Source organism: Vicugna pacos, chromosome 10 (genome assembly GCF_048564905.1).
Source record: "Vicugna pacos chromosome 10, VicPac4, whole genome shotgun sequence".
NCBI classification, from domain to species: domain Eukaryota; kingdom Metazoa; phylum Chordata; class Mammalia; order Artiodactyla; family Camelidae; genus Vicugna; species Vicugna pacos.
This window is the reverse complement of record NC_132996.1, coordinates 2,901,705-2,923,394: the sequence shown is the minus strand read 5'-3', so window position 1 is coordinate 2,923,394 and position 21,690 is coordinate 2,901,705. Positions and strand designations below refer to the sequence as shown.

The 21,690-nt window shown below is 46.8% G+C and overlaps 2 long non-coding RNA genes across 2 annotated transcripts in view; one reads left to right on the top strand and one right to left on the bottom strand.

Annotated features, from left to right (window-relative positions):
* Positions 1-20,067, top strand: part of LOC107034771 (uncharacterized) — a 79,730-nt gene extending 59,663 nt beyond the window's left edge. Inside the window, exons 9-10 of the long non-coding RNA XR_012076917.1 lie at positions 12,925-13,030; positions 19,950-20,067. This is a non-coding gene — a long non-coding RNA (uncharacterized lncRNA). The remainder of the gene's footprint in view (positions 1-12,924; positions 13,031-19,949) is intronic.
* LOC140698911 (uncharacterized) lies at positions 15,029-20,120 on the bottom strand. Its single transcript, XR_012076919.1, has 2 exons — positions 20,037-20,120; positions 15,029-15,418 (listed from the first exon to the last, which is right to left on the bottom strand). It is a non-coding gene; the product is annotated as an uncharacterized lncRNA (long non-coding RNA).
* Positions 20,121-21,690: the final 1,570 nt, after the last annotated feature.

Genomic DNA, 21,690 nt, shown 5'->3' with positions numbered 1-21,690 from the left:
AACACTCAGTTATATAGGAACATATATACTCATTTTCATACTTTTTAAACATAAGTTACTATAGCATATTGAATACATTTCCCTGTGCTATACAGTGTAAACTTTCTGTCTATTCTATGCATAGTAGTTGGTATCTGGAAATGTTGAACACCCAATTTATCCCTTCCCCCCACTGGTAACCATAAGTTTGTTTTCTATGTCTGTGAGTCTGTTTCTATTCTGTACATAGTTTGTCTTTTTTTTTTTAAGATTCCACATATATATGGTATTTTCTTTCTCTTTCTGGCTTACTTCACTTAGAATGACATTCTTCAGGTCCATCTTATTGCTGCAAATGACATTATTTTACTATTTTTTATGGCTGAGTAGTATTGCATTTGTAAATATACTGCAACTTCTTTATCCAGTCATCTGTCAGTGGACATTTAGGTTGTTTCCATGTCTTGGCTATTGTAAATAATGCTGCTATGAACATTGGGGTGCATGTATCTTTTTAAATTAAGGGTCCCTCTGGAAATATGCCCAGGAATGGAATTTCTGGGTCATATGATAGGTCTATTTTTAGTCTTTTGAGGAATCTCCATACTGTTTTCCACAGTGGCTGCACCAAACTGCATTCCCACCAGCAGTGTAGGAGGGTTCTCTCTTCTCCACACCCTCTCCAGCATTTGTCATTTGTGGACTTTTGAATGATGGCCATTCTGACTGGTGTGAAATGAAACCTGATTGTAGTTTTGATTTGCAATTCCCTGATAATTAGTGATATTGATAATTTTTTCATGTGCCTAATAGCCATTTGTATGTCTTCATTGGAGAATTACTTGTTTAGTTCTGCCCATTTTTGGATTAGGTGGTTTGTTTTTTGTTATTAAGTTGTATGAGCCATTTATATATTCTGGGAATTAAGCCCTTGTCAGTCTCATCTTTTGCAAATATTTTCTCCCATTTTTGTAGGTTGTGTGTTTTGCTTATGGTTTCCTTTGCTGTGTAAATGCTTATGAGTTCAATTAGGTCCCATTTGTTTATTTTTGCTTTTTTTCTATTGCTTGGGTAGACTGTCCTAGGAGAACATTGCTGAGATGTATGTCAGATAAGTTTTGCCTATTCTTTCTTCTAAGAGGTTTATAGTGTCTTGTCTTACATTTAAATCTTTAAGCCATTTGAATTTATTTTTGTTTATGGATATGAGGGAGTGTTCTAACTTCATTGATTTACATGCAGCTGTCCAGTTTTCCCCACATTATTTGCTGAAGAGACTGTCTTTACTCCATTGTATGTTCTTGCCTCCTTCATCAAAGTTTAATTGACCAAAAGCTTGTGGGCTTATTTCTAGGCTCTGTTCTGTTCCATTGATCCATATGTCTGTTTTGTACCAATACCTTAGCTCTGTAGTATTGCCTGAAGACTGGGAGGGTTATTCCTCCAGCTTCATTCTTTTTCTTCAGTAATGCTTTGGTAATTCCCGGTCTTTTGTGGTTCCATATAAATTTTAGGGTTACTTGTAGTTTTGTGAAAAATGTCCTGCGTGATTTGGTAGGGATCGCATTAAATCTGTAAATTACTTTGGGCAGTATGGCCATTTTAACAATATTAATTCTTTCAGAGCAACAACATGGGATATCCTTCCATTCCTTTAAGTCCTCTTTCGTTTCCTTAGTCAGTGTTTTGTAATTCTTCGCATATAATTCTTTCATGTCCTTGGTCAGATTTATTCCTAAGTGTTTTATATTTTGAATGCAATTTTAAAAGGGGCTATTACTTTCGTGTAAAGAAATGCCACTGATTTCTGTACGTTGATGTTTTGTCCTGCTGCCTTGCCGAGTAGTAGCTTTAATACTTTTGTGTGGAGCCTTTAGGGTTTTCTATATATAGTACCATGTCACCCGCATATAATGAGTTTTACCTCTTCTCTTCCAATTTGGATCCCTTTTATTTCTTTTTCTCCTTTAATTGCTGTGGCTGGGAACTCCAATACTGTATTGGATAGAAGTGGCGAGAGTGGGCACCCTTGTCTTTTTCCAGATTATAGTGGAAAGGCTTTCAGCCCTCTTGTTAGAGTATTATGAAGACTGTAGGTTTGCCATGAATAGCTTTTATACTGTTGAGATATGTTCCCTGTATACCCACTTTAGTAAGACCACGGGTGCAGTGTGGTCAGTGGATTGGGAAGATGGCAGAGGTGGTAGCCTTGGAGGTCACGGTGAGAGGAGGGGTACTACCCCTTGGGAGCCAGTCACTTGCTCCCATCTCCCTCGCTGCCTGGCCTGGGGGCTGCCTCTGCTGCCCAAGTCCGTCTTTAGGTCAGACTGCTCCCTAGGGGCCTGTGTGGTCCAGTTACGGAGTCACGGGGAGGATGAAAGCTGTGGCAGCTGTGGAGGTGGGATAAGGGGTGCTGCCATGTGTGAACAGGAGGATTTGCGCCCAACTCCCTGTGGTCTGGCCTGGGGGCAGCCTCTGTTGCCCCATGTTCGCTGGAGGCACATCCCCAGGTCAGCCAGCTCCCGGGAACCTTGTGCGGTGAGGTCAGCGGGCAGCGGCAGCCACGGTGAGAGGGGGGTTGCCCTATGTGAGCCCCTGAATTTGTTCTCGTCTCCCCTGAGGCCTGGCTTGGGGGCGGCATCTGCTTCCCCAGGTTTGTGGGACACATGTCTTGCATCATCTTTCTCCTAGGAGGCCTGCGCGGTGCGATCAGGGGTCGGGGGGCAGCAGTGTGGGTAGGGGGCCTGTCCCGGATGCTCCGCTTTGGTCGTCTTGCTCCCATCTACCCCGCAGCCTGGCCTGGTGCTGGCCTCTACTTCCCCAGGATCGCCGGACACAGGTTACAGGTCAGCCTGTTCTGGGACGCAGGCTCGGTGCAGTCTGTGCTGGGGTGGCTGCAGCAGGAAATAGCAAATTCCCGGGTTAGCACGGGGCAGCCCCAATCCCGCCACCACCGCTGCCACCCCCTGAGCGCAGTGCGCCCGCCTCCCAGGAGCAGGCTGACCGGGAGAAGTGCACTCTGCGAAGCTGGGGCGGCCCGCCCCCAGTCCAGGCCGCCAGGGAGAGGGGAGCAAGTCAACTGGCTCTCCCAGGGCAGCCCCCTCCCCGCCGCCTCTACCACCACTGCAGCCCCCTGACCTCACAGCCCTGGCCTCACTTGAGCAGACTGACATGTAACCCGAGTCCCGTGAACCTGGGGCAGCAGAAGCTGCCCCCAGGCCAGGCCACTGGGGAGAGGAGAGCAAATGGGCAGGGTCACAGGGGCATCCCTCCTGCACCCCCTGCCTTCGCCCCCTGAGCGCACCGCGCCTGCCCCCAGGCAGCAGGCCGACAGGGAGACGTGCCCTTCTGGAAGCTGGGGTGGCAGAGGCCGCCCCCAGGCCAGGCTGCAGGGAAGATGGGAGCAAGTCGAGTGTCTCTCGGGCTGCCTCCCTCCCTGCCGTTGTCGTCATCGTCGATGCTGCAGCACTCGCATCCTCACTGCACCGCGCCTGCATCCCAGGAGCAAGTGGTTCCCAAGACATGCATCCCGCAAATCTGAGGCAGAAGAGGCTGCCCCAAGACAGGCTGCGGGGGAGACTGAAGTAAATCTACAGGCTCGCATAGGGCAGCTCCCCTAACCCACTGCCACCACCCCATGACCTCACCGCGGCCGCCTCCAGGGAGCGGGCTGGCCTGGAGAGGTGCCTCCAGTGAAGCTGGAGCAGCAGAGGCTGCCCCAAGGCCATGCCCCAGGGGAGATGGGGGCAAACAGACCAGCTTGTCGGGGGCAGCGCCCCTCTTCCTACCGTTGCCCCAGGTTCACAGGACACGCTTCCAGGTGAGTTGGCTCCCAGGAGGTGGGCACGGTGCTGTTGGGGCAGCAGCAGCAGGAAGGCAGCGGCAGTGTAGGCAGGGGGTCTGTCCTGGGGGAGCAGGTGGACCCGCTCCCATCTCCCCTGTGGCATGTCCTGTGAATCTGTTTTGTAGAAGAGTTCAGTGCCCCTTCCCTCTTTTTTTTAAGATTCCACATGTGAGTGATATATGGTACATTACTTTCTTTTTCTGACTCACTTCATTTAGAATGATGATCTCTAGGTCCTTCCATGTTGCTGCGAATGACATTATTTTATTCTTTTTCATGACAGAGTAGTATTCCATTGTGTAAATACACCACATCTTCTCTATCCAGTCATCTGTTGCTACATTTAGGTTGCTTCCATGTCTTGGCTGTTGTATATAGTGACAATGTACTATGAACATTGGGGTGCAGGTATCTTTTCACATTAGTGTTCCCTCCGGACATATATCCAAGAGTGGGGTTGCTGGGTCATATGATAAGTCTGTTTTTAGTTTTTAAGTTTCCATACTGTTTTCCATAATGGCTGCACCAAACTACATTCTCACTAGCACTGTAGGAGGGTTTCCTTTTCTCCACACCCTCTCTAGCATTTATCATTCATGAACTTTTGAGTGATGGCCATTTTGCCTGGTGTCAGGTGATACCTCATTATAGTTTTGATTTGTATTTGATTTGATAATTGAGCATTTTTTCATGTGCCTATTGACCATTTGTGTGTCTTCATTGGAGAATGGCTTGTTTAAATGCTTTGCTCATATTTGGGTTGGGTTTTTTTTTTTTTTAAGTTATATGAGCTGTTTATGTATTCTGGAAATTAAGCCTTTGTCAGTCACATCATTTGCAAATAATTTTCTTCCATTCTGTAAGTTGTTGTTTCATTTTGCTGTGCAATACTTACGAGTTTAACTATGTCCCATTTGTTTATTTTTGCTCTTACTTCCATTGCCTGGGTAGACTGCCCTAGGAGAATGTTGCTAACATTTATGTCATCTTTTGGCCTTATTTTCTTCTAGGAGATTTATCATGTTTTGTCTTAAATATATTTAAGTCTTAAAGCCATTTAGAGTTTATTTTTGTTTATGGGGTGAGGGAGTATTCTAAGTTCATTGATTTACATGCTGCTGTCCATTTTACCCAACACCATTTGCTGAAGAGAGTGTCTTTTCTCTACTGTATATTCTTGTCTTCATTGTCAAAGGTTAATTGACCATAGGTCTGTGGATTTATTTCTGGGCTCTCTGTTCTGTTCCATTGATCCGTCTGTTTTTATGCCAATACCATGCTGTTTTCTTTTTGCTGTCTCAGCAGAAAACTGTGAATATGTTGATTTAGGCACTTGTCACATTGTGTCATAAAAATCTGTTTAAAAATCTGTGTCTGTAAGAAATCCTTTGGCTGCAAGTAACAATCAAATTCCAACTGGCCTTTTGGACGAGGAAATTGCTTATGTCAAGGGATGAAAAGCTGGAAGGAAGTAGCCTCCAGCTCGGAGTTTAAGAGGTGCAATCAAGGGAGAGGGGATGGAGTAGTTTTAAAATATGAATGGAAACTCCTTTGCACGCCCCTCATCTAAAGGTAGAGTCTAAATCCCTGTCCTTGAGTGCACATTCTTCTGGATCCTCATGGTCTTCATCTGTCTAATGGGGTAATAATCACACTCACCTCCTAGAGTTACTGTCAGTACAGTGAGATCAGGCAGGTGATGTGCCTCAGGGAAGACAGTGTTTCCAGGAATGTTGATGGTCATTCTGCACCAGCAAAGATTCAGCTGTTGGCCAAGTAAGTTTGGGAAACTCTGAGTTAAGCTGGTTGGCTGTAGGATTCCTCAGAGCCTTGAATAAGCTAATCTTCATTGCATCCATCTAAGAAAGACATATTACCAAGCGGTGTTTCTTTAGTATATTTGACCCTAGGGTCCTACTTTGGAGGGCATTTTATGGGTCTCTGTCCACTGCCTTAGCTCTGTGTTAGGGAAGCCACCTGTGGCCACCCCATGTCCTGTGGTGGGTCTGTGGTTGGTACCTCTCCTATTTGAGATGCAGGGCAGACCCTCCGCTGTGAGTGGAGCCCCGCCTTTCCTGCTGCCTTGTGTGAATTCTGGGCTGAGTTGACTTAGCAGTGGCCTCACCTGTACCTCACTTGTCTCCCATAGTGCACAGGGGCTCATAGTCTCAAGGCTGCCCTGGGCATCTGGTGCCATGATGACTGTGGAAAGGCACCCGGCAGGTGGTCCTGGGGGGCCTGGGCACGCACCATGCTCTTCTTACCACCTGGGCCTTGCAGCTCCATTTGTTACCAAAAGCCCCTGGAAAGTCAGCTCAAGGACGACATGAGCACCTTTAAATAAAAGGAACCTTTAAAATCCACACGCCAAGTGAGGTGCTTCCTGAGTGGACCCCGTCATGGAGAACCCATCCTTGGCTTCCTTAGCTCCCAGGGTAGCTGATGGGAGTCAGGGCGGAAGAGGGCACTGACACAGATAGGGTGGCACACAGCTACTCCCCGCCGTTCCTCCCAAGTTTCTGTTTTTCTGCCCCAGAGAAAACAGCCATTTCTCCTGGCTTTGAGAATGTGATGCAGTGCCCTTTCTGTGATGGGTTCTGGCCTCCTTTGTACCTGGCTGTCCCAGTGAGGCTGCTGTTTTTTTTTTTTTAATTTAATTTAACTTTGAAATATAGTCAGTTTTTTAATGTGTTAATTTCTGGTTTACAGCTTAGTGATTCAGTTATGCATATATATATATATATATTCCTTTTCATATTGTTTTTCATTATGGGTTACTACCAGATACTGAATATAAATTTCCTGGGCTAACAAGAAGTTTGGCTATTTTGTTTAATTTGTGTTTTTTTTTTTTTTTTTTGGTGGAGAGAGGCAATCAGGTTTGCTTGTTTGTTTATATATGTATTTAACTGCAGTACTGGAGATGGAACCCAGGACCTCGTGCATGCCAGGCACATACTCTACCACTGAGCTATATCCTCCCCCATATTTTCCTTTTTTAAAAGTATAATCAGTTTACAATGTTGTGTCAGTTTCCGGTGTAATGTTTTAGTCATACATGTATGTACGTATATTGATCTTCATGTTTTTTCATTATAGGTTACTACAACATATTGAATATAGTTCCCTGTGCTGTACAGTAGAAATCTGTCTATTTTGTATATAGTGGTTAGTATCTGCAAATCTCAAACTCCCAATTTGTCCCTTCCTGCCCCTTTCCCCCTCTGGTAACCATAAATTAGTTTTCTGTCAGTGAGTCTGTTTCTGTTTCGGGAGGCTCCTTCTTAAGGCAGAAAAGGCTGTGGGTGAGGGAAGGGAAGCCTGTTGGGCCGAGGGTTCAGACTCAGGGTTTATCTGTCCCAGCCGCACAGCTTTGATACCCATAGTGTGGAGTTAGTTTGGGATTCCCAGGGCTGTTGGGCCATTTTGGGATGAGCAGAGCCTCTGAGTGACAGTTCTTGGTCTATTCTGGGGACCATATGGAATCATTGATTCCTCTCCCCAGAGAAACACACCCCAGACAGACACAGACAGGGTACAACCCCTTGGATTAGGTCACTGTGAGTCTGCTCTCTTCTCATTTCCTTTTTGCGGTCCCTATTTGGTGTTGCCTTCCTTCCCTTTAGGGCTGCATTCGTGCCTGTGCCCAAGACAGTGACGGTGAGACACATGGATGACCAGTTCCTCCATCTGTGATCCCCCATCTTGGTGGTGACAACATGGGTGACAGGGACCAGAGCATGAGCTTCCCTCATCCAGAGCCTGGATTGGGACAAATCAGAGCTGGAGGATGGGGGATGGGGAGGAGAGGAAAGAGATGGGGAGGGAAGAGGGTAGGAGAGGATGGAGGGAGTGAGGAAAGAGACCCAAGAGGAGGGGGAAGGGGAGGGGCAGGTGGGAGGGGAGGGGCAGAGGGAGCAAAGGTTCCTGACTGTGGCATTCAGGACAGGGTGACATGTGAGTGATGCTTGGTGACTTAAGAGAGATGTTGGTGGCCTGAAAGGGAAGGAGACAGAAAGCAGGGCTTTTCAATATGAGCATTCGTGTCACTGTGACAGCGGTCATTTATCACACCCTGAATGGGAGCTCAGGGTCCAGTGCTGCTGCCAAAGGCCTCTGGGTAAAGTTTTACCTGAGTGTGAAAGGGTCTGGGGCCTGGCCGAGCAGCAGCTCCTGGTGCTTCCAGGGCTGCGGGGGTGGCCCCCTGGGGGCTGTGTGTTTGGAGCAGAAGGACTTTGGCACCAGGAGAGGGGACACAGGACAGGATGTTTGCAGGTGGGGGACCCCTCCAGGCATCCCTGGCCATTGGGGAAAGGGGCTGCTTCATAGAGGGGCCTGGAAAGACCTCCAGGCACTGAATCAGGACCCTTCCCCCATTCAGTCTTGTGAGCCTGCCAAGTGGGGGGCATATCTGGGCAAATGATGTCACTGGTACCAGTTCAAGTTTTTAGAAAAAGATATTATTTCATACTTACCATGTGTAGGTCATGTATAGATTTTTAATGAGGGCGACCCTCCATTTGCTGTCCGGGAACTCGGGTTTCCTGGGATGCCGGACGTCCCATGTTAAATCTGGGACAGTCCTGGGCAAAGCAGGACAGCTGATCGCCCTAATATTAATTTGATTTCACAGTAGCTCTTGGAAAGAGGCACTGCATTTATCTCCACTTACAAGTAAGGAAACGGGCAGGGAGGACAAAGTTCCAGAGGCTGGAGGCCACAGAGCCAGGGAGCGGGAGGGCCTGGGTCTGGAGGTAACTAGTCTGGTGCCTAAATGTGCGCTCCCAACCGCTCCCCTGTGCCGCCTGGAACCTGGAGGCGACACCAGTGTGATGAACATGTTTTCTGAACAGTGAACCAGGATGATGGGGGCCAGGGGGTCACTGGTCTGTAGGTCCCAGTGCTTGAGACAGGCCTGCCCCTCCCTGACTTCTTGGTCCACCTGGTCCGCAGAGGGGCGGCAATGGCAGAGCCCATCTGAGGAGATGGAGGCGCTGGAGCATCTCTTCTTGCTGCTGATGGAACAGCCCAGCTAGGAGCAGGGAACCGCTAGCAGGTTCTCTGCTGCTTTAGCCCCAAAGCCCAGCCACCGAGGCCTGGCTGGCATGGGCTTCCACCCCAAGCTATGTCTCCTGTGATCCTCTCCCAGCTCCTGCCAGAAGCCTTGGCTTGTTGGTCCATTCCAGCCCAGCCCAGACCCCTCGCCTCTTGGCGTGATGGTAGGACCTTGCTGGGTTTGGTCGTCTCATTTGGAGAAGCCACAGTGTAATATCCAAGAGCTGACTGATGGGGTGTGAGTGATGGGAACACAGAGGTCTTGGGTGGCAGAGAGAAAGGCCACCAGAAAGCAGTGTAAGCCTCCTCAAAGGACCGGGTGACGGGGGATTCAGAGAAACGTGCTGGAGGAGGCCGGAGGGGGAGGCATCGCTCAGGGACCCGGGGCCCGTGAGGCTTCCCACTCCTCCCTCCTGTAGCATCATCCACTCAGCACGTGCGTAGCCTGTTCACTGGCACCTACTATGTGCTTGTTCTGGGTTAGGCTCAGGGTATACAGGAGGAAATCTGACATGGTCCCTGCCCCGTGGGGGCAGGCAAAAGACCAACATGAATCAAGTAAATTACACGTTATGATTAGTATTGTGAAGTCGATAAATGGGGTGCTGAGATGGTGAACGACACGGGGGTTTGGGAAGGCCTTGCCGAGGAGGTGACATGTAAGTGGACCCTGAAGGATGGACTGGAGCCAGCCAGGGAGGGATAGGGACAGGGTCCAGGCCTAGGGAACAGCGTGTGCAAAAGCCCCGAGCTTGCAGTGTGTGAAGAACTAAAAGATGGCTCGTAAGATTAGAGCACCATGAGTGGCATGGGGCAGAGGCTCAGTTCTCCCAGAGCTGCCCCTGCCACCCTCCACCCCTGAGCCTCCCACTCCAGCCTTAATTGTCTCAGAGGAGCTGAGCAGGGAGTCTGTGAGGGGCTCGCATTTGTGCCTTGCACAAGGGACATTAAGTGAACAGGGTCCCTCTCTGTTTTTCATGTCATTAGTTGGTGACCTTCAGACTCTGAAATAGCATTTTTCCTCTCCCATCCCTGATTTCAGCATGCTTGGATATGTTAGGAATTGCTGAAATGAGATGGGGATGTATGGGTAGTTAAAAACAGCCTTCTATTCTGCCCCAATTATGTATCAAATTATGTTACAATTATTCCCAAATAAACTTGCTGAGAATCTCAAAAGTGGAGGTCCTGGGAGCTTCAGGAGAAAAGTGAAATAGGGCACAGTTTGGGGTGGTGGCCCTATGCCTGGCCTGCGTGGGCTCTGAAACCCAAGCAGTGCGTGTGTGTGAGTCTGTGGGTGTCCGTGTCTGTGTTATCAATTCGTTTGCCTTGCTTTGTCTGTCAGGTGTCATTGGCTTGGGCCTTGGCAGCTGTAGGAGGGCAGCAAGAGGTCTTGTGCAGTCTCTGTGCCAAGGGATCTGCTAAGACGCCACCATTCCCTAGCCATGTGATTGCGGAGAAAGTCTTGGAGCCTCAGTTTCCTCCTCTGTAAAGAGGAGGTGATGCCAGTGGCTCTAGTCTCTAGTACCTGGCACCTGGGGGCTCTTGGGAAATGGGATGAGTCACCATTTTTACTGCTGTTAGCTCACCAGTTGGGTCCATCATGGTTATCGGCTTCTCTCGGGTGGGAACCTGCCCTTCCCTCTGACTCTGACTCCCTCTGCCAAGCTGATCAGGCTTGGGGCTCAGGCCTCCGCAAGGCTGCAGCCTTCCCTGTAAGACTGACGACGCTGCAGAGCACCTCCCCTGCCTGGCCCTGTGCAAATGCTCACTCAGTCTTGGGAGGGAGGCATGGACTCGTTCAAGGTGTTTCTGCTAAAAAGTGGTTGAGTGGGATTCAGACCCGGGTGTGCCTCTGAGGCCCCAGGCCCCAGGAGGTGACAGGGCGCCACTTGGTCCCCGGGCTGGCGGGGAAGTTTCCTCTGAGTGGTTTTCAGCCATTCATTTTATGCAAGGAGCCAGCCTCCCCTGTGGCTCTTAGGAAAGGTCTGGATTAATCTTTATTAGTAACTTATTAATAATTATTAATCATCATGAGGCTACTGCTGTTGTGGAGGCTCCGACCTAGGCTGCCTCCATTCCTCTTCTCCCACGACTGCCACCCACAGCCGCTCCTGTTCCAGGCCTGAGGTGGGGGACGGGAGGTGTTCCCATCAAAGGACCCTTCCCCTCTCTATTAGGTGGGTAAGGTTGCCCACGGCTGTTAAGGCATTTTCGGCTGAGACCTCAGAGCCTGCTGAAACCTTGCTGTGGGGTGAACTGTATCCCCCCACAAAAGATAGTTGGAATCCTAATCCTCAGGACCTGTTTCCAAATAGCGTCTTTGCAGATAATCAAGTTGAAATGAGATCATTGTGTTGGGTGCTATCCGGTATGATTGTGTCCTTATAAATGGGGGAATGTGGTTTGCAGAGTCCCAGCTCCAGCATCAAAATGAGAGTATAGTAGAGGTTTGAAACTTAGAAACAGTAGCTTAATAACTGACACACTGTAAGTCAACAAAAATTTAATATAGATACAGGCTGCATTATTAGAAGTATAAAGCCTAGTTTGAGGGAGGTGATAATCACTTTTTATCTTGAACTGGTCAGATCCATTGTGTTCAGGTGTGTGTACAACAATTCTAACAGGATCTAGCCCCCCCTGGAGTCCACGTTGATAAGTGTCTTAACCTGGGGAGGAGATTCAGAATCAAAGCAACATGAGGAACACATGATCAGAGGAACTAAGGACTCAGAGGAATAAGCACTGTCCTCACGTCCCTCAGGCTGCAGGTGAGAGACAGAGGCAGCTCAGTCTGGATGGTTCTGGGTGGGCAACAGTGGGCCCCAGAAAGGCAGGTTCCAGCTTTGAGATAAAGGAGATTGTTTTCCTTAAAAAAGGAAAAAAAAAAAATTTCTTCTCCTTGATGGTAGAAGCAATGCCTGCTTGTTACAGAGCACTTGGAACATATGGGTTACTGGGATGCAGGATAGACATTATCTTTTAGAGTTCTGGGTGCAAAGGGCTAGACCCCTCCATTCTGTGAGCGGAGGGCCCTCAAAGCACTTGCAGGAGGTCTGCGCGTTCCCTGCTGGCTTTGTTCTCTGAGCCTCCCCGGATTAGACCCCTGCCCACGTGGCCCTGAGATTCAGCTTGCTTGGCGTCAGTTCCCCCTGGGCCAGGCCCTCAAGGGTTCAGCTTCTAGTCCAGGTGCTTATCAAGGCATTTCTCCAAAGCCAGATTCTTTCCTCAGAGAAATTCTGGCTCCAGCTCTCAAGATAATTACATTTTTTCCACCTTGTTGCCTACAGAAAAGTTTAAAGAAGCAAATAAAAACCATTTGTAATTATACCTCACAAAGATGACCACTGTTAACATTTTGGCCTTTTTCCCCCTGCACCAGTATATTCATTTTTAAGATCATTGGGATCATGGTGAATATGTAATTTTATATCTTGCTTCTCCTTATCCCCCTCACTTAACACATGAGACGAAACCTCATTTAAATTATCTTCATCAGTAGGAATCGGGGAGCCTTAAGGCTGTTAGAGTACCACGGCTCTATTTTTACTGCTTTGAGCCTGCAAATGTGTAACACGCCATATGTCTGAACATACGCGTGCATAGGTGGCCTCCATTGTGCAAATACTTAACACACAGATCTGCATTTCTTTGAGAGTTTATGTAAGTATTCTAAAGAAATAAACATGGGCTTTTGATTTCTTAAATTTTTTTCCGGCTGAAACATACAGGCATTTTTATTTTGGAAAATACATCATGGGATGTTTTCAGTTTGGTGTATTTTTGTTGCTTATATTTAAGCCTTGGGAAATAACCTGTTGCATTTGTAAGCCTTTGACTTTTTTTTCCTGTTTTGTTATTGTTGTTTATTGCCAAAACCGCATTAAAAGTGCTTCAAACCTCTTGTTAAGTATAGGGAAGGAGGACTACAACACTTCCCACCTCCCCAGCAAAGCTGTTTACAAGGCTGATATTGTCCTAAGAAACGACTTTATAGGTTTTCATGAATCTGTATACATTTTTACATGTGTATTTTTATTCAGGCAAAGGACTGAACAGGGACTTCTGATCATAGGTGGAAGGAGCAATCTGGATATCTGTCTGTACCTAACCCTTCAAGTAACATCCTAAGGCTTGGGCTGCTTCTGGGTAAGTTCTGTTTTTTTTTTTTTTTTTTCATTCTAGGAGCTAGAATTCTGGAGGAAATATGCAGGCAGGCTCTGCTAGCTGTACTTTTCTGTATTTCCAAGTTGAATTTTTAAATTTCTATGCTGACTTTTAATTTTTTGTCTTATTTTTCTTTTCTCCAATAACTTTTTTTTTTTTTTAATTTTTATTGAAGTACAGCCAGTTACAATGTGTCAGTTTCTGGTGTGCAGCATAGTGTCCCAGTCGTGTATGTACATACATGTATTCCTTTTCATATTCTTTTTCATTAGAGGTTGTTGTGGGATACGAAGTATAGTTCCTTGTGCTATACAGAAGAGACTTTGTTTTTTAAAAAATCTATTTATATATATAGTGGCTAGCATTCATAAATCTCAACTCCCAAATTTATACCTTCCCACCCTCTTTCTCCCAGTAACCATAAGATTATTTATTATGTCTGCAAGTCTGTTTCTGTTTTGTAGATGAGTTCATTAGTGGCCTCCTTTTTTTCTTTTTTTTAGATTCCACATATGAGTGATATCATGTGGTTTTTTTTCTTTCTCTTTCTGGCTAACTTCACTTAGAATGACGATCTCTAGGTCCACCCATGTTGCTGCACATGGCATCATTTGTTTATGGCTGAGTAATATTCCACTGTATAAATACACCACAACGTCTTTATCCAGTCATCTGTCAGTGGACATTTAGGTTGTTTCCATGTCTTGGCTATTGTAAATAGTGCTGCTGTGAACATTGGGGTGCATGTATCTTTTTGAATTAGAGTTCCCTCCAGATATATGCCCAGGAGTGGGATTGCTGGATCATATGGTAAGTCTGTTTTTAGTTTTGTGAGGAATCTCCATACTGTTTTCTATAATGACTGCACTGAACTGCATTCCCACCAGCAGTGTAGGGGGGGGTCCCTTTTCTCCACAGCCTCTCCAGCATTTGTCATTTGTGGACTTTTTAACAATGGCCATTCTGACTGGTGTGAAGTGATACCTCATTGTAGTTTTGATTTGCACTTCTCTCATAATTAGTGATATTGACCATTTTTTCATGTGCCTATTGGTCATTTACATGTTTTCATTGGAGAATTGTTTGTTTAGGTCCTCTGCCCATTTTTGGATTGGCTTGTTTGTTTTTTTATTATCAAGTTGTATGAGCTGTTTATATATTCTGGAAATTAAACCTTTGTCAGTTGCATCATTTGCTAATATTTTCTCCCATTCCGTAGGTTGTCATTTTGTTTTGCTTATGGTTTCCTTTGCTGTGCAAAAGCTTATAAGTTTGAGTAGGTCCCATTTGTTTATTTTTACTTTTTTTCTATCGCTTGGGTAGACTGCCCTAGGAGAAGATTGCTGAGTTTTATGTCAGAGAATGTTCTTCTAAGAGGTTTATAGTGTCTTGTCTTATGTTTAAGTCTTTAAGCCATTTTGAGTTTATTTTTGTGTATGGTGTTCTAAATTCATTGATTTACATGCTGCTATCCAATTGGGTTTTTTCAAAATTGGCATACAGTCAGTTTACAGCAAGATTCAAGATCTCACAGTATACCCATGATAATATGTTAAGTATGCTCCTTTGTGCTGTGGGGTCTTTCTTTAAGCTGGCATGAAGCCTGGCATCTTCTTCACCCTCTACCTCTCAACCTTGTGTTCCTGAAAAACTGTTCTCAGTCCAATTCCAGTGCTCCTCATAAATGAAGATTTCCATGGTCCCTGCAGGCTGACGTGGGCAGTTCCTCCTCTAAGAACCCTAGTAAAGCACATGTCACATTGTGCTGTACCTGTCCCCATGTCTGTCTCTCCTGTTGATGTCTCTTTGAGGGCTAGGATCTGTCTTTGCCTTTATGGCTACAGGGCCAACTCCTGGCCTGGCTTGTATGGCTCAGTTTGTTGAATGAATGAAAGAAAGAATTAGTTTGCTGGCAGAAAAAATAAAGTCAGAAGAGGATAACTTAAACAAATAAGATTAACATTACTGTGTAGGCATGACCAGGAACCAAATCATGTTTTAATTGCTTTCCCTACTGGGACGTGATCTAAGGAATGTTACAACAAGGAGCCCAAACAGCATGGAAACTTTACAGTGTGGCTTTCTTGTGGAGGATCCATTCCCACAGGGCAAGTTGCACTCATGATGATCAATCACTGAGTCCCCTCCTCATGCCAAGGAGGATCTGAGGCGAGGCTCAACCCAAGAAACTTGGCCGCGGCACCAAACCAGAAGCATCATCATCTGATGGAGTCAGCAGGATTCATGGTAGAAAAGAAGTGGGCGGGAGCCCGAGGTCACAGAGGATTAGTAGCCGAGGTGGACGTAAACCCCAAACCTTCGAAGGCCTGTTTGTTGCTCTTCCCGTTGGTCCTTGTTGCTTTGCTTCATCTGTGTTGAATGAAATGGTGGTTTTATGGGAAGATCAGTAAGGACTGGTGGCTGGTGCCCCTCCCCTCTTGCATCTACAGGTTGGCCTGCTTAGTTGGGTAACTAGTGACTAGTCAGTCCACGTTTCCTTCAGGAATCATGTTTCTTGTGCGTATCATCAGCTCATAGCTGCTTTCCCACGTTCATACTTTTATATCTCATGCTGTGGCCCATCATTGGCCTGCTTGTCCTCAAAATCCCTCACTCTTCTCCTGTTCTGTATCACAGGGCAGCGTTCATACAGGATGCACTTCTCAGGCTCCCCATGTCAACGTGGTTTTGAGTAGGCTGGCCCCTGGGAGTCACAGACAGGGGTTGGTGTTTGAGGGGTAAGCGAGAATCTAGGGTATCTTCCCCCTCTTTCGGGCAGTATCCCCAACAGTGACCATCTTCCGTGCCTCCAGATATCCCCCTTCTGTCTGTAGTTCCTGCCTCTTCCAGTTAGCCTTCACCAGGGTGTTCTGGCCCCAGTGATACTCCAGCTTTTGAGGCCTGGTCACACCCCCTCCTCTTGGTGTACCTCTAGCCCCTGGTGTGCTGATGTTAATCTCTGCATTTTGTCACCATCTTTTGCTTAGCTTTTCAGCTCACCCATCACTTTTATAACTAATTCCATGTCTTAAATTCCCTTTCTTGAACACACCTAGAATGCATTCTGGGTTCCCTCCTGGCCCCTGACAACCCTCTTGAAGTGATAAAACATTTCAATTGGCTTTACTGCTCAAAGTAGCTCAGATGCTCCCAAGCCCTTGGAGCATGCTGAAAATACTGGTTCCCTAGCCCTACCACGAAGGAGCGGTGATTCGTTGCTTTGGCGCATGGCCCGAAAACCCGAGTTTTCAAAAAGCTCCTCGCTGCTTCTGATGCTTAGCACTGGGATAGAGAACAGCAGAGCCCGGCTGAGATGGAGGGACTGCAGGTCACTCACTAAGGGCTTCTCTTCTACAAACCAACCTCACAGGAAAAACCTCGGCAAAATTAAAAATGACTGCACCCCATGGATGTTATAGGACGCTCAATTACATGTGTCAAAATAGCAGAAGCTAAATGGGAGAATGCCAAGGGATTCATCGCAGGAGTCAATGAAATCATGTATGTGACAGTACCTCACACAGCAGAGTTGTTGCTCTGTAAGTGAAAATGTCTTTCCTCCACTCGAATGAAAGCATAGACATGTAGAAGGCTATGAAATAGTGTAAATTATTTATTTTTTAAATGAACAGAATCCAGATACCAAATAACCAGAAAGGACAGATAAGAAATTAATAGTCAAAAAAATTTTCATTGCTTGGCTTGTATTATTGTTAACGGAGCTGGTGTCTCAACAATCTAGCCATATGACACCATAAATTGTCTCTGTTTAATGACAGAAATAATTTAAGAAAATAAGTTCCAACTGGGAGTCTTGTGTCAGGTTATATCTTAACACATTTCCTAAGGAGACTTGAGTCTTACGATCATGCCCTTACTTGGCCATTAGAAATTTTGCATTCCAGGCTCTTGCCAGAAACTAAAACTTTGAGTGCTGCCTAGTCCAATTCTTATGAAAAGTTTGGTTATGAGAAGTAGTATTCATAGAACACCTCCTGAGGGATATGCAGTTTGTTCATTCCTCAGCTTGACAGCCTAAATATTATTCATGGTTTAAGTCATCACCCTTCTGTGTAATAGCTTCTTGTCAGTTTCCCTTTATTGAGCAGGATGGATAAAAAAGGACATACCTTTCCTTATGGACTTTTTGAACTATGTGTTAAGAGAGAAACCTCTCATAGGTTTCAAGAAAGAAAACCACAAAGTTACCAGAACAGGAGCATCTGACTAGCATGAAACTACTCATCTGTAATCCAGGAAGCAAGGAGACGGCAATGCCACATCAACAGAGATGAAAGAAGGACTGGGAGCCAGGAATCCAAAAAATCTAGTTATATATGAGAACAAAAGAGAGAGATTTCTGGACATGGAATGACACAGAATGGACCATCTATGTGCCACTCCTGAGAAAACTACTTGAGAAGTTCTCCAGCCAAATGGAAACTGAATCAAAACAAAAGTGTTCCGGGTAGCGGGAGATGAAGAGCCAAAGAAACACTGAGCAACGAACCTCGTAAAACTTAACGGTCAAGTTGAAATAAATGATACTTATGTGGCCATGAACTATAAATTGTTCATTAAGAAGAGCTGTGAGAGTAAAAATATTCCATGTATCTCCTCTTGGCGATGAGGAAGAGAAGAGATGTCATGGGTTGGGCTCTCCAGAAGCAAGCACTGGACCAGAGTTTTGGGTGCAAGATGTTTTTAGCATCGGTACCTGTGGCATGAGTTGAATTGTGTCCCGCAAAATACGTTGAATTCCTAACCCCCAGTTCCCATTAACGTGGCTTGTTTGGAAATAGGGTCTTTGCAGATGTAGTCAAGTTAAAAGGTGGTCGTTGGGGTGGGCGCCGATCCAACGTGATGTGTCCATGTAAGAAGAAGAAAGTGCCACGTGAGGACAGAGACACAGGGAGACGACAGAAGCAGAGGTTGGAGTGGTGCAGCTGCATGCAGAGGAGCAGTAAGTATCCATGGCCACCCCTAGAAGCTAAGCTGGAAGGGGAAAGGAAGGATTCTGTCCAGAGCCTCAAGGAGAGCAGGGTCCTGCTGACAACGCCTTGATTTGGGGCTTTTAGCTTCCACAACTGTGAGTGGATAAATTTATGTCATTTAAATCCATGCAGTTTGGAGACTAATACAACCTGCGAAAGGAGGAGGCAGCCGAGGAGGCACGCTGGGCAAGCAGAGGAAGAAGCCAAGGCCTCCATGGAGGACCCACAGAGCCAGGGCCAACTCAGGATGGGGGTGCTCCCTTGTCATCCAGTCACGGGCTGTGTGCAGCCCCAGGGAGGCCATGGCCTATGGGGCAGTGGCAGACCCTGAGAGGGCTGACAGCCAGATGTGTCTGCGGACTGTGCTCATAAATGACCAGCAACCTTCCCTCCTGGGGGGCACAGAGCTGTGCCCCCCACAGTAAGACCAAAGGGAAATGGCTGGATGATAGGATGGCATCATTTTATTTTTTTAATAGAAATACATGGACTCAATGTTTTAGAAATGGAAAGATAATTATCAGGAAAACATGTGGAATAAAAAATTATTAGAAAAACAGATATGATGGAAGTAAACCAAATACAGTCTTACCACAATAGAAGTGAATTTATTGAGATCCCTTTTCAAATGACAGACTTAGATTGGTTAAAAAACCAAAAATCCAATTTTAAGCTGTTTGTTGGGAACACAGCTTAAAACCAAATGAAAACAACTAAAAACATTGAAGGTGAAGAAATGGACAAGGATATGTCAAGCGTGAACAAATAAAAGGAAAGCAGAAGTAGGGATATTAACATTAGCTAAGATGGAACCGGAGACCAAAATTATTAAATAAGAAAAAAAGATACTTTTATAGATAAAAGAGTACAATTCACAAGGACACTATTACACACATATCCTTTGTACACTGGCCACCATAGCTATGGAAATTTTAAGGCAAAAAATAAAAAGCAGAACTACAGGAGAATATGATTAATCTATAACCATATTAGGGGATTTTAATATTTTTTTCATAATTTGACAAAGTAAATGATATATAGTGGTAATAATATAGTCCTTTTTCTAGTGTAAACAGAAAATGCACATTTTTCTCTTGTGTCTACAGAACATTTATTAAAAAGTTATTTCTGTAGCCATAGGCAAAAACTTGATACATTCAGGAGTGGAGGAAAGATACTTCACTCATTCCATATTTTGATCCTAGTGTGATAAAGTAAGAATGTGCAATGAATAAAACAATAATTAAAATATACTTAGATGATTTTTAGATGATTTTAGATGAACTCTTTTAGATGATTCCTTGGTCAAATTGAAAATCAAATCCAAAATGACAAATTATTTGGAAATTAACAGAATACTTCACACCTAAATTTATGGGGAAATAATATATTCAGAAATACTTTATAGCCTGTTACTTCAATATTATATTTTAAAATAATGAAAATAAACTAAGTATTGCATCTAAGAAAAAAATAGTTTCTGTCAGCAGGCATTAAGGACATCAACACACAACTGCACGTCTGTCTTTAATATTCTAATCTTACCGTTACCAGGGAAAGGAGGTGGGAAGGGATTAATTTGGGATTTGCAAATACTAACCACTATGTGTGAAAACAGATTGAAAAATTTCTTCTGTATAATACAGGCAGCTACATTCAATCTTACAATAACCTTTAATGAAAATGAATACAAAAACGCATATATGTATGTATATGTATGACTGGGACATTGTGCTGTTCACCAGAAGTTGACACGTTGTAACTACTTAAATAAAAGAGTCTGAGAAGAATAGCTTCTTTAAAACACTACGTCTCAGAAATAATTTGTTCAAATAGTTTTAAATACAAAAAGACAAGCATCTTTATGTAATCATACTGTCAAATTGTCACTTTTTTCTTACCTACAGAAAAAATAAACACGTGGCAGCAAGTGTGTTAGGTCAAGGGGCTGATTGTCTTTATGTGTAAAACCAAACCAAACAAAAAAAACCAACCTTCTGCTTCTACCGGAGGTGAGTGGCCACCTAACGGGCTCTGGTTCCCGCTGCAGGTGCAGCGGGGAGAGCAGACTAACCGAGGCGGGCGCTGGCTGTTGTGCGCACGCGCGCACGCGGGGCTGGGGGCGGGGCGCCGGCGTTTGGGGACTTCAGCAGGGCCGGCGGCGGCCGCGGAGGCGCGGAGGCGCGGCGTGTGAGGTCCCAGACGCGTCTGCGGCTCCTCCGGGCTCGTGCCCGGAGCTGAGAAGGGAACGACGGCAGCCTTGAGACCGCCGAGCACACCCCCAGCTGCTTCCCAGACCAACCGCCCTCCTTTTCCAGCTGCGGGTGCGGGGCGGCCCCGAGCGGAGGCGGCCCATCGGTGGAGCGGAGCCCCGCGCTCCAGCCTCGCTCCGCCGCAGCCCGCGGGGGCCCACAGAGCCCCGCGCCCGCCCTTCCTCTGGCCTCTGCATCCGCCGGTCGGAGCGGCGTCGGTCCGGGAGTCTCTGGGCGGCGGCGGCGGCCGCCGCTCCTCCGGCTCCGGGGCTCCGCGGAGGACGTCCGAGCTGGAGCTCGTGTGGGAGCAGAGCGGTGAGTGCGCGGCGCCCCCCTCCTGTCCCCCCGGCCGCGGCCGCCCCGCTGCGCCGCCCGTGCGGCCCCACCGTCCGCGGAGCCTCCCTGCCGGCCTCGCGCCCGCGCTCCTCCCCACCCCCGGCCCTTGCCCGTGCTCCTCCCCACCCCCGGCCCTTGCCCGTGCTCGCGGCCCCGTCTCAGCCCCGCGTCCTCCGGGCGCCCACGGTGCGTCGGGCTGCTGTGACCCTTTCGTCCCCGACGCCGCCCGCTCCCGTGGACCTGCCCTCCCGGTCCTCACCCCGCCCGGCCCAGCCTCCCATCCGTCCCTTTCCTCCCCGTCTCCCGCGTCTCCCCGACCCTCGCGCCCTTCTTGGAGCCTCACCCTTGTTCCCGCTCCGCTTCCGGTGCGTCAGCTCTGCGATGCCACCGGGAAGCCCCACTCGGGGGACCGGCCCCCTTCAGCCTGGCGGGGTTAGTGTGGGATCCAGGCGTCGCTTTCCCCTGAGGCTGGGCCCGGACAAGTGCGGGCCTTACGGAAGGCGGGAAGTGGGGTCCTGGGACATTCTTGGATGGTTTTCCCCTGGGTAGGGGCTTGCTCTGGCTTCCAGGGGATATATTTTCGGAGGTGACTGGAGGACGGAGCGGTAGGGGAGTGAGGGAGTGGCGGCGGCAGTGGCGATTTGTGGCCCTTGGGTTAGGCTGAGGCTTGTTGGAAAACGTGGTTTTCTTGTCTTGGCTTTTATCCCCGACAGTTCGTTTGGCAGTGTTGAAGGTTTTCCAGTTTCTGCCAGATGCTGTATCGTGATGCTTTGACTTGGAATTTTTCATATGTCACCTCATTTCTCTCTTTTCAACATGAATCAGTGTCTGATTCTCCTCGCGGAGCAGACGGCAGGGATTACTGGGGAAATGGGAATTACTCCGTTTCTTGACTATTTTCCAGTGATACAGTTAGGATTCCTGAGAGAAAAGACAGAACGAACATCTTTGTTTTGTAGGATTTCCTTTGGAGTTACGGAGTATTAGAGAGGGAACAGATTTATCATTTATTTATCTAAATTAGATTTAAATGTTATGCCATTTTGGCTAAATGATTGTT